Genomic DNA, 14,213 nt, shown 5'->3' on the forward strand with positions numbered 1-14,213 from the left:
CAAATCCCAAACTCAACACAGATGTATCAAAATTCTGGTACCACATCCTAGGACTTTGTTTGAGGCCATACAAAGATTTCTTCAATTTTACAAACCAAATTACTTTTACCTTTCACCACATAGTGCTTTGTCTCTGTCATATAAATATCCTCCTCCAAATCACCATGAAGGAAAGCAATTTTCAAATCCATTTGCTCAACTTCTAACTCATTAGAAGCAACAATATAAAGCAAAAATCTAATGGATGTTATTTTTGCAACAGGAGAAAATATCTCACCATAATCAACACTCTCAACTTGAGAGTAACCTTTTGCAACCAACCTTGCTTTATGCTTCTCAATGCTTCCATCTAAACTAATCTTTTTCTTGAACACTCATTTACAACCAACATGATTCCGTCCTTCAAGCAATGGTACAAGATTCCATGTAACTTTTTCAAAGCTACAATTTCTTCTTCTATAACAATCTTCCAAGATTCTCCATCATTCATACCTAATGCCTCTTCTACGGATCTAGGCTCATCCACATTAGTATTCAAAGCATAAATACATCTCCAATCATTAGGTGAATACATTTCAAGTGGTTGTTTATGTCTTTTAGACCTTCAAACAAGCTTAGTTGGAGGTTCTTCCTCCTCTTTTGAAGATTCAGAGCTAGATGAGATCTCCTCAACTTCTTGCATATCAAGTGGTATCGATTCAAATATTTCAGATATAGAAGGGAATTGAATCACATCTTCCTATTTAGTTTGTCTTGGTTGCAATGCAATAGAAGGAGACTCAATTTCTTAAAAAATGACAATTCCACTATGAATTATCTTTTGTGCAACAGGGTCCCAAAGCTTATACCCTTTCACACTATAACTATTACTGATGAAGATACATTTCACAACCTTGTTCTCCAACTTTGTTTGCTTCTCCTTTGGCACATGTGCATATGCCTCACAACTAAAAACTCTAAAATGTCTCAATGAAGGCTTTTGACCATGCTTTTATAGGCATTTTATCAACAAGACTTGATGTAGGAGACCTGCTAATTAGGTAGCAAGAAGTGACCACAACTTCAACCCAAACCTTTTGTTCTAGACCAGCACCACTCAACATGCTCCTAGCCTTCTACATCAGTGTCATGCTCATCCTTTCTACAACTCCATTATGTTGTGGAGAATATAAATTTGTCTTCTGCTTGTTAATACCACAGTCTCTACAAAATCTATCAAAATCATTAGAGAAAAATTCACCGCCATTATCCATCCTTAAACATTTAATTTTCTTTCTAGTATGCAATTCAACCATTGCTTTAAATTCTTTAAAGCAACTAAAAACTTTAGATTTACTTTTTAGAAAGTATGCTTGTGTCCTTCTACTAAATTCCTCAATAAATGAAACATAATATGTGGATTTTCCAATGGAAGGAACATCTACAGGACCAAACACATCATAATGAATAAGATCTAAAACACCACAAGATTTATGAGAACTTGAGTAAAATTGAACACGGTTTTGGTTTTCATAAATGCAATGCTCAAATAAATCAAAGTCAAGATTACAATCATTCAAACCTTAAACAAGGTTTTTATTTTTCAAGGTGTTTAGACCCTTTTCTCCAATGAGGCCAAGTCTCTGGTGCCATAACATAGCATTTTTTGTAGGTAATTTTGCTTTAGAAGAAAGAGCACCTTTAGGTACCCAAAAGCCATGTTCATTCGCTGAAGGTGAAACACTCAAATCTTTCGACGAAGTATGCCTCTAGATTATACAAAGTGTCAAACCTAACACCTCTAACAATAACTACAACACCCTTAATCATCTTACATACTCCATCAGAAAAGAATACCTGCACACATGCTTCTATCAGTTTGCTCACATATAATAAATTTCATTTTAATCTAGGGATATGCAATACACTTCTAATCCTTTTTATTCTACCATTAGGAAACTTGATCCTAACTTTACCTTAATCAACAATGTCTAAATGTGAATCATCACCCAAGTACACCTTACCTCCATTAAATTCTTCATATTCAGAAAACCAATCTTTATTGGAAGTCATATGAAAAGATGCACCTGCGTCAATTAACCATGCATCATTACCTGCATGAGTAGCCAAAGCTGCAATGAAGGCATCACCATCTTCCTTCTCAGACTTAGAATCAAAATCAAACTTCTTTTTTTTCTTCTTTACAGTCTTGACAGATGTGACCTGAATTACTGCAATTCCAACAAATGACTTCGGACTTTCCAGGAGATTTCGATCTCTCTCTAGATTTAGACTTATTGTGTTCCTCATCCTTCTTTCCTTTTTCCTTAGGTCTTCTATAAATAGTCAGGGCTTCCTTTGAATTGATGGATACCTTCCTCCTCATCTCTTCACCAAGTAGGGCACCCACCACATCTTCAGACTTAAAAACAATAGTACTACCTATAGCCATAACAAGATAATCTCACGAATCAGACAAAGAACTAAGTAAGATTTGACATTTTTCCTCCTCATCCATCTTAACACCAACATATGCCAATTGAGCCACCAACATATTAAATTCTTCCAGGTGGTCTATAAATCTTACACCCTCTTCCATTCTTAAGGAATACAATTTCTTCCTCAAGAAAATATGATTCAATAAAGATTTTGCTTGATACATTTCATCAAGCTTTGTCCATAACTTTTTTGTAGTGTTCTCTTCATGGACATTTATTAGAACATAGTCTACCAGACACAATCTGATTAGACCACTGGCTTTATGGTCCATAACATCATATTGTGCAGCCACAATAGGATTTGAGAGTTTTGAGACATTCAAATCAACAACATCCCACAGATCTCGATCTATTAGCAGATTTTCCATCTTGAACTTCCACATCTCAAAATTACTTCAATTAAATTTCTCCACCTCTACTCTCCTTGACAAACTTGCCATCTAAAAATTCTTCCAACAAGATAAAAAAGTGTCTTCTGCACAAGTTCCCACTCAAATCTGGATTAATTCAAAAATCCCAACAACCCACAACTGAAACCAAAGGTGATCAGGCTCTGATAGCACTTTTAAGGAAGTTAAGTAGCAAAACAACTTCCTATAGTAACCTTGAGAGAAGGGTAATGCAAAATTTTTACAAATCGTTACAACAGTTATAAAAACTTAACAAAAATAAACATAATATCATGCATACCACAACACAACAATACATTGATTTACGTGGGGAAAACACTTTCGGGAGAAAAAACCCACACTCAAAAAACAACTCAATATATTTATTCAACAATCCATAACATAATAGAATATTCTTACAGAGCAAGCTCTTAACAGGAGTACCACTAATTAGAGACTCATAGGTAACTCAATAGCCATAAGACTCTTACACACAACCTCTATCTCACACAAGTCATACACAAGAGATACAATACAAGAAACCGTCAAATAGTATTACAAAATCATCGGCTAAAACCATCCAATAAAGTAGAGCTGACCTTATCTCCATTCTTAATGCCCTATGACCAAGTCAAAATATTTATCTATGTTCTTGAGCACAAAGTCCCTGAACTCTGTGGACTAGACAAACTAGTCGTTAGACATGAAGGTAGAACATGTCGATTTGCTAAAATCATTAAACATCCCCTCCTATGTCAAAGTTTATTATCATTTTATCCTAAGGAATAGCTTCAATCACTACCCTAGGAGAGGAGCTAATAGTCTGCCTTAACTCTCCCATGTCAAGAACATTATCATCAAGGTACTCAACAAGAGCTTGTAAAGGAATCTTCTGCAATGGTATTGCCATATATGGGGACTAAGGTGGGATTCCCTAGGTAGCAAGTTGAGTCCCATCCATTCCCAATTTTGAAAAACTTGCCACTATGTTGTTTGCATTGTCAATCATAAATCTAATCCTAAGGATCAGGTCCTTCAATTATGGATGGGCCCCCTTGTAAGAAGGATAAATCTTCATTCCTTTTTCTTCTACAATTTTGACCATCACCCATGCATCTCTTATTCTTTGAACTTCAACTTCAAAAGAATAGTTTCTAATCAAGTTTTAAAGTTATTATTTTTGTTTATGGTGAAAATGGATAACAATAATAACGATATTGAAAGGCTAAATGAATTCAACCACAAAACCCTAGCCTAACAACAACAAAGATCCACCATAACATATGAAGATTACCTAAGACAATGCAAATCAAATGAAATCACAAAGATTATACCATCACATGTCCAATAGGGTTTGAATCTCCATTCTTCCTATCTCCATTGATCTTGCTTGATATATTTGCTCTCAGATTTTATGTGCACAAGAGCTCAACAAAGAACGGAATGTGGTTGCAAGTAGGATCGCCTATGTTCAAAAGCGTAGTGTAGTCAAGTAGTCAACGGGGGGGTTTGATAATGAAGGAAGCATCTCCTTATATAGAAGACACTATATGAAATGGAAGGATAAGATTGAGAGGTGTAAAAGGAGGTCGGCTATGATTAGAAGGTAGGTAGAGGAAATAAGAAAATAATGAGAGGGTAGGTAGTGTATGAATTAAGAGATGAATGACATGTGTCATGGGTAGAAAAGGTTAATGAATTAATTAAATAAATAAATATTTATTTAATTAATACAAGGAGTGAGATCAATTAAATAAATAAGATATTTATTTAATTTAGGAAAAGGATAATTTAAATAAATAAATGTATTTATTTAAATGAGAAATAAGGCTAGAAGAGGATAAATGAATTAATTAAATAAATAAAGATTTATTCAATTAATAGAAGAGTTAGGCTAAATAATTAAATAAATATAATTAGACTGGACAATTTTGGGTGTCTACATTTTGCCCCTCTTTGAGACAATGCAACTTGTCGCGTTGTTTCAAAGAAGATAAGATGAACTGATATAGAGTTGCCCCAAGATGGGAATGATATGCCCCCTTGAGAGATTGGATGAAAATGTGTGAAAAGACCACAAACAATCTCTCGATAAGAAAGAAAGGCTAGAATGGACTGACCAGATAAAGTGACAAAGTCACGGGATAACGAAGACTAACTCGGGAAACGAGGGCTAGGGTAGTCTATAAGATAGACCACGAGGGGAAAACATCCTCATTGTCATCCACACATCCATGAGATCAAAGTGCAGAGCGAAATAGAGCAGCAGCAGTCAGCAGCGATGGCTTTGGTTCACAGATTCGACTGCGTTCGTCGATTCCAGAGGCCAGTAGAGGCAGGAGAGCTAGTAAGTACCACACAACCTCCTTGTACTTTGTTGCAATAAATGTTGTCATAAATGCATGTCAAGTAGGGCAATATGTCTTCAAGGATGAATCGGCAGTTCTGTGATGAACATACGCTGTCGATTGGATAAGCTGCTGAGAGGATACACTCAAGCAGGTCCTCTAGAGAAGACTAGGATAGAAAATAGGGCTAGGATTGACAATTCTGTGATAGAACATACGTTGCCAATTAGGAAAATACTCAAGAGGATTCACTTAAGCATAGGCCCTAGGATAAGATAGATCAAGGCACTTTGTGATGAACAGTGAGTACCAAGACATAGTACTTTGTGATGAATAGGGAGTACTAAAATATGAGCAGCACTTTGTGATGAACAGTGAGTGCAAATGTGAGCAACACTTTGTGATGAACAGGGAGTGCCAAACACGTAGTACTTTGTGATGAACAGGGAGTACCACTAGGATAGAAGCAACACTTTGTGATGAACAGTGAGTGTCACTAGGACTGAGATGATTGATTTGTGTGACTGCAGGAGTATTTGCCTATGCTGGAGTCACGGGAGAGGTTCCCTTTGACTCAGAGGTTACGACCAGAGCTGACATTTGAGGATTGAGCTGCATTATGTATGTGCCTGAGTTTTGGGCGAACATGGGGTTGCTGACAGTGTTGGCTGAGAGGTGGCACTCTGAGACTTGCACTTTTTATTTGCCGATGGAGGAGATGACAGTCACCCCGGAGGATGTATATAGGATTCTGTGGATACCGATCGATGGAGAGCTGATCCTGTACGATTGAGACGGAGACAGGGATGCCCTTAGACAAGTGTTTTAGGATCCGGGACTGGAGATGAGGGTGAGACATGTGGCATGGGATACCATGACATGGACAGGATTAGCACTACCAACAGTGTTGGTAGGAGTTATCAGTGGGTTCCTCTGTATCAGTTTTGTACCATTTTGTATGATGATGTAGACACCTGCGGGTGATTTTGTGGCCATATGTATTTTGACATCATTGTATCATGACACTTATGATTATATATATGAGATGATTCATCTTCGCGGCAACTATATGCATGCGTACCTATGTGATGTATGTTTCTATGTGATGCTTATGATATGGATGCAAATATGTATATGATGCAATGCAATATGAAAATGGAAAAAGTATGGAAGACCAAGAGTTGGATGGAATGTAAATGAATCTAAGGCGTACTTGCAATGTCCAAAGTGTAAGACCAAGTATGTATGTAGTAGAGTAGGTGTGACTTCCAAAGAGAGGATAGTTTCTCTTGATGAGGTAAGTTGACCTTGACTCTAAGTAAGACCAAATGAGACCCAAAGGTGATAAACCTTGATGAGGGACCACTTAGCAAAATGTTGTTGTATGTAGTGTGTTGACAAAGTATGATGAGGACAAGCAAGTGACCTTTTGACTCAAGTTTAGACAAATGTAAATTTAATGCAAGATGTAAAGCAATGATGAGCTTTGTGAGACCCAAAGACAAGTTGAATGCTAGATGAAAACCTGGAGAAACAACCTAGGAAGCTCAAGAATTCCGAAACTGATTGCTCTTGTTTGCTGGACTGTAAAATTTTTCCAATTTGTGAAGTTGTTGGTTGTGACCAAATCTGAATGTTTGACTGTTTTTCGTGACAAGAGGACACAATGTTGATGAGGACTCAATGTTTGCAAGTGTTTAGACTCAAAATGACTCCAAGAAAAGTGTGTTGTTTGATGTAAAAATGTTTTGCATACACTTGAGGACACAAAAGACACAATGTTTTGCTGTTTGGTCTTGAATGTTTAGAATGTTTAAAATAAGTCAAGCACAATTCTTATGGCTGGCCAAGACAATAGTTGTTGATCCCACATGAGGTTTTACTCTCGAGGCTACGCTATTCAGAGTGGATACTTAGATGCTTGACCTCACTGGCTCCACCCTCGACACTCACTTTTCGGGTCAGCCAAGCATCAGTCCCCACAAAAACTCCCCGTGGTGAACTTTGTATCTCTACTAAGAACCATATGTGTGTGGGCCGATACCAGAGGTCCGACCTCCTGCCTCAACAACTAGAAGGATTTTGGCTTCTAAAATAAAAAGGTGCTAGTAAGGGCATCTGCTCATGTGGCCATACATGCAACACTTTCAGCTCTGTAAATACAGAAGGCTCCCAGCCAGTAGGGGTTACGCCCTACAACTGATCAAATAAATTTGATCAAACGGGTTTATGGGGAGACATAGTGTCGGTATGAACTAATCAACACATGTTATCCATAATTTTCACCATGAATACAGTTGTTTATAGTGGTTCGGAAGAGGTGGGTTTTCCTCGCTACCACTTGGGTCATTCTCTTCTCACTAGTAGTCCTAATGACCACACGGGAAGACAGGCCCTCTAAAGATTAAACAAAAAGAGCCTATTGCTCAAGACACAAAAGACAATGATTCAATTTTAGTGTACCAATTCAAGTGTTTGCTAGTCTATGAAAACAAGGCACACAATAAAAATCCAAAAACCCTTGCCAAGGACCTGCAACAAAGATTTATTAGTAGTTTGGATTGTTTCAAATAATCACCCCTTCCTGCAAGCACACAAGTTAGGTAAATTTTAGATCCAAAAGACTTTGTGAAATAGGGGCCTTCAACAATGCATTTTGTTGACCAATTCAAAGATATGATTCATCATAAAAAAGGGCCACCTGTAAAATTTCAAGAAATTTCCAGAAATGTAAGAAAATCCAAAAATTTGCTAATTTGCTCCAAAAATTAATTTTTTATGAAAAATCATAAAAAATTCATATAAAATGCAAAATCGATCCAAAAAATCTAAAATTTTTACTGGAGAGTCCTGATGGTCTTCCAAACCTGCATAAAAAAATTTCTACAACAAATCCAAGTAGTTTGTGAGATATGAGTAAAATAATGCAAAACCCTAATTTTCAAAGATCTGATTTTTGAGGAATGATTTTGCATCAAATTTAAAATCACAAAGAGCAAATCCTATTTATAATTCTGAGATATTTCCAAAAATGTAAGAAAATCCAAAAAATTCGCTAATTTTCTCTCAAAATTAATTTTTTATGAAAAACTCATAAAAAACTCATATAAATTGAAAAAGTTATCCAAATAATCTAAAATTTTTATTGAATCCTTCTAATACTTTTCCTAACCTACACAAAAAATTTGATGCCAAAATTCGAAGCCGTTTGTGAGATCTGATCAAAATAAGGAAAAACCCTAATTTTTAAAGATCCTATTTTTAGGGAAATATTTTGCATTAAAATTAAAATCACAAAGAACAAATCCTGTGTATAATTCTGAGTGATTTCCAAAAATGTAAGAAAATCCAAAAAATTCTCTCATTTTCTCTCAAAATTAATTTTTAATGAAAAATCATAAAAAAATCATAGAAAATGAAAATGTGCTCAAAAAATTCTGAATTTTGTATTCAGAGCTCCTGATACTTTCTTCAACTTGCAAAAAAAATTTGGTGCAAAATTTCCAAGTTGTTTGTGAGATATGATCAAATCTCTCCAAGATATTGATTTTGTGTCCAAAACCCTAGCTGCATAAGATTATTCTCCAAATTGTTTTATAAAACAACATATAGGGTTAGAAAAATCTGCAAAAAACACAGATCTAACAAAAATACATGTCCCACAGGGTGTGCGAAAATGTTTATGGTGAAAATGGATAACAATAATAACGATATTGAAAGGCTAAATGAATTCAACCACAAAACCCTAGCCTAACAACAACAAAGATCCACCATAACATATGAGGATTACCTAAAACAATGCAAATCAAATGAAATCACAAAGATTATACCATCACATGTCCAATAGGGTTTGAATCTCCATTCTTCCTATCTCCATTGATCTTGCTTGATATATTTGCTCTCAGATTTTATGTGCACAAGAGCTCAACAAAGAACAAAATGTGGTTGCAAGTAGGATCGCCTATGTTCAAAAGCGTAGTGTAGTCAAGTAGTCAACAGGGGGGTTTGATAATGAACGAAGTATCTCCTTATATAGAAGACACTATATGAAATGGAGGGATAAGATTGAGAGGTGTAAAAGGAGGTCGGCTATGATTAGAGGGTAGGTAGAGGAAATAAGAAAATAATGAGAGGGTAGGTAGTGTATGAATTAAGAGATGAATGACATGTGTCATGGGTAGAAAAGGTTAATGAATTAATTAAATAAATAAATATTTATTTAATTAATAGGAGTGAGATCAATTAAATAAATAAGATATTTATTTAATTTAGGAAAATGATAATTTAAATAAATAAATGTATTTATTTAAATGAGAAATAAAGCTAGAAGAGGATAAATGAATTAATTAAATAAATAAAGATTTATTCAATTAATAGAAGAGTTAGGCTAAAATTATTAAATAAATAAAATATTTATTTAATTAGACTGGACAATTTTGGGTGTCTACAATTTTCATGCACAAAAGGTCCCGATCTAACCACATTCTTATTTTGGTGGATGAAACTTCCAGGGTCACAATTCCTATATTTCTCAAACTTTATTTTATAGGGTAGCAATTTGGAGTAGATAAACTCCAATCCCTCTTTGATAGTTATCTCAAAATCAAAGAAAATGATGTTTGTAGGTATGACAGATCCATTCTTGGCATTTCTTAGATGGTCCTTATCAAATTCATTGATCTAACACATGATCTCCAAAAATTCTACTCTCTCTAACAAATTGGAATATAATAACCAATAACCCTTGTTGTGCTTAACTCCAAGCTCCAGTTGTTGTTATAGAGGCCTTAAGGATCTTCTCATTTTCTCAAATTACCTCTAGTTCATTGGATAGCCTAAATTCATAATCAAAATTAACAAAGAAATCCTTAAAGGTGAAATAATTAGATTTTTCATAGTGCACATCCCAAATGTACATCCATTCCTAAATTGGTAGCCATTGATTCTACTCATCTTACATCCTTAATTGCAATTGTGGAGCCTAGGCTTTTCTCCCACTCTATAAAAGAATGTGACAGAGGACAACTCTTCCAACTTAATTAATTTGCATAAGAGCCTTGTGGATCCCGTTTGAAATGTATGAAGCAAAATCAAAACATGTGTTTCTAAAAGACCCATTAGGTGTAGCAACAATGGCTCCAAAAGTACAAGCATATAATGATATGATAAAAGCTTTATTTTTAAGGTGTCAAATTCAACTTATAATACGCTCATTCACAAAGTGAATAAAATAACCTAAACTTATTACTTCAAATAGCCTTACAAACTTTGGTTGCACAAAAAATAAGAACTTCTAATTATATTTCATACAACATAAATTCCCCTCTTCTTGGGATGATGCCAATCCTTTGCCCTCTATTTCCGTTACTATACCACCATATCCTTGCAAAATAAAATCACACCTGTCATTTATTTCATGGCTCTATTACTTGTTTTGGTAGATCATATGCCAATCGTTAGAGTCTTTCAGATCAGGCTTCTCTGTCTTTATTCGATGGAGGGTGTTTTGCCGGATTTTAAGTCTTCATTCTTGGGAGCTGAAGGGTTTCCTTACCTGGCAACTGCATTTGTTTCCCAATTTCCAAAGCCTATCAACAAATCCTTTTTGTACATATCCTCCAATAAATGTTGTCTGTGAGACCACATTTCGATTGGGCATTTGATCAATCAACTCGCGTACCTTACATTAGGTTCCACAGTTTACATATACGTCTATCAAAATACTTATTGTTTTCTTTTATGCTTCGTTTGATACTTGAACTCTGTTTCAAAACTTTCACCAAGCTGCAAGGATGTTGGTAAAAGTTGTGGGAACTAGCTTTAAGTGCTTTCTTTTATGCTTCGTTTGATAATTGAACCCTGTTTTAAAACTTTCACCAAGCTGCAAGGATGTGGGTAAAAATTGTGGGAACTAGCTTTACACCAGCCACTTGCATTTGCTTAAAGTTTCCCCCAAAGCCTTTTAGGAACTGGAACTGCAATCACAGAGCTAAGGTAGAAGGAGAGATGATAAAATAAAACCAAACAAATGAAAATTAAAGATAACAAACTAGAAATTTGTTTTTGGTGGTGTTGAGTACCTGTATGCCGTGTGCTCCTGCACCAAAAGAACCCCAAAACTAAGTGATATTCTCCCAAGGCTCAAATATATGGTGAAGTTTACAAACCTAAACTTCAATTTCCTAAAAAATTTGCACAATTTTGTTTGCAATTAGCTCAGCAAATGACAAATGTGGACATATAAGACAAGGACAAAAGACACTCCTTTGCAAATGGAATGCATCAACATTTCTCCTCTCGACATGGGTTGCCCTTGGAATTTTGTTATTGTTGTAACATGATAGTTTATTTGGTTTCAAACGGAGCGATGGATAAAACAAACGGTAAAGTTTCATCTTCTTCCGTCAACTAGTAGAAACATCATATCCAAGTTGATATGAAGGATTGAGATGACTAATTATAGTAATAAACAAATTGGTTGAATTTAACAACTCCAATACCAAATTGAAAAATGGTACAGCATCATAGATTACACTTTTCATACGTTGAACACAAATATATTTTTTCAATGGGGTTAATATTTTCATTCATATACATTGGCTTATAAATCTTATGGTTTCTCATACATTGATTTATGAAGAGGTCTGTCTCATTGGCTATACTTAACCTCGTTAAAATAATTTCTTCTTCTTCTTCTCTTACAAAACTTCCTGACTTGATCACCACGAAACTAACATTTGTTTTATTTATTTTTTAATGTGTTGATAATTCATTAGGATAACGTCATTACAAAAAGTAAGCATTAGACTCTAATAGTGCATATTTCTCAATTCACATGGAATGTTTGTACTTGTGAATAGTATGATTCACAAGAGGAGTGTTGTACTTGTGGATAGTAACTGTAACTTAATTCACAAAATTAATATATTGGCGGATTGTGAGTGTCTCAATTCTTAAATATTGATGGATAATTATGACATCCATTAATTTATTTAGTTCATTAAGTCTGTTCTTGATTCTAGTAGTGTGATATTTTGGATTACTTATCTCAATCTAGTGCAAGTGTTCCTACCTTTGCTCAAAGTCATCTAATAAAAAGGGCGGAGAGTGTTCAGATATTACATCTTAGTTATTAATAAGTTAGTATGCTAATAAATATTTAGAGTGTTAGATTAAGGTTGATAGAATGATAATATAAATATTACTTCTGTTAATAGTTAATTGAGTGGGAATAGTCTCATATGGTGGTTTGAGTGATTGAATTATGTAATGGCTTTTATAGAATATTTAATGTAAAATAAATCAATTCCATCTATTTAAGTATTATTACATCATTTTTATTTCCTTCAACCACAATGTATGTTTCATTAATTGTGTATTACCATTTCAATACAAACTCACAAAACAAACACACTACTCCACTCACACAATGAAAATTACAAATACCACAATACAATAAAATCCACAAATGCTACCCCTATTCATCAATCAAATTTACATTAAAATATTTGACAATATGATAAAGCTTTATAAATTGTCAAATATATATCAAAGTATATATATTGCTACAACTAATATTAGAAAATATATATACCCAACCCTTAAGATAGTGTAGTATCATCATATATCATACTTTATCATTTTCATCCCAATCCATGTGCAAACTTCCATTTTGTTCTCTCCTAAAAGTTTTTAAAAAATAATTGAAAATTTCATAGAATTATAATATACATTTCATGTGCAAAATTGGAACATTGTAGATAGGGGTCAATTACCTCTCGATTTGTCTCAAAAGTTGGACCACTTAGTAGAGCTTGACAGGTTGTGTCAAACCCTTTCTTTGTATTTCTTCTGCTTTGAATAAAATTTTACCCCCTTTTAGTAAAATATACATTTCATGTGTGTTCAACTATCCATCCATGATCTTCATTATTCTTCCTAAAAAATGTTTAACTTTCCATGTTGCCAAAGAAGAAAAAATAAAAAAATGAAGAATCCTGTAAATTCAATCTAATTTTCTCCAGCACATTCTTGGTAGGTTTTACAACAATCTCACAAATGTTTTTTTTGTGAAATCATTTAAATCCTACTACCCTTCCTCTTTGAGCAAGACTTCATTTTGACCACACCATTTTAATTTTGTTATAACAAAAGGTGCTATAAAAACTATTTATTCATGTGCAGATTAGAGTAACTATTTTTCTTACAACTTTCTTACTGCTCTCAAACTTCTATAGGTAATTATTTCCCTTCAACACCCCTTCCTTGGAAGAGTTGGCGTGAAAAAAGGTGTTTTAGTCCTTGTCATGATAAGTAACTTTTGAATTTATACAAGATCACAAGAATATTGTATTTGGTAGTTATTTACTTGTTGCTTGTAAGAACCCTATTGGTTCTAACTCTCCCGAAATACAATTGTTGTGGTAGTTTTGGATTTCAAAATTTTTGAACAATTTTAAAGCAAAAAAATAACAAGAATTGAGAGCAACTGCAACTAAATCATGAATAAGATAACAAATACAATTAATTCTACTGCTAATAGCATACCCGTAGGTCCTCAACTTATTTTCAATGAAATTTTTTGAAGTTTGCCAGCCAAAACTGGGAAACTAACTAAAATATTTCTCTGAGCCAGAAAGTTGATGGAGTAGCCTCAATAGGCTAGGCGTTGGGAATTGTGCACTCAGAATGCAAAATCGGGAGGCATTTCAGCCTCTAGTAAAAAAGGTCCTTCTTGGAACCCCCACATGGCAAGCTGAAAGTGTACGACCAACAAAGGAGAAGTGTGCAACTGCTTTTATTGAATTCAAAATACTGCAAAATGGGACGTCTAAACCTGAATGTCCCTCTTCTTATTCAAAATTTGCAAATAAATGAATACATTAACATCTGTTGAAGCACATAAAGACTCATGAATGAAGCCCTCTCAGTTTGCAGTAATTCAACCGATCTTTCACAACCTCAAAATCACAGATCCATGAAGAATAAACGTTATTCAA

Source organism: Cryptomeria japonica, chromosome 11 (genome assembly GCF_030272615.1).
Source record: "Cryptomeria japonica chromosome 11, Sugi_1.0, whole genome shotgun sequence".
Taxonomy (NCBI): Eukaryota; Viridiplantae; Streptophyta; class Pinopsida; order Cupressales; family Cupressaceae; genus Cryptomeria; species Cryptomeria japonica.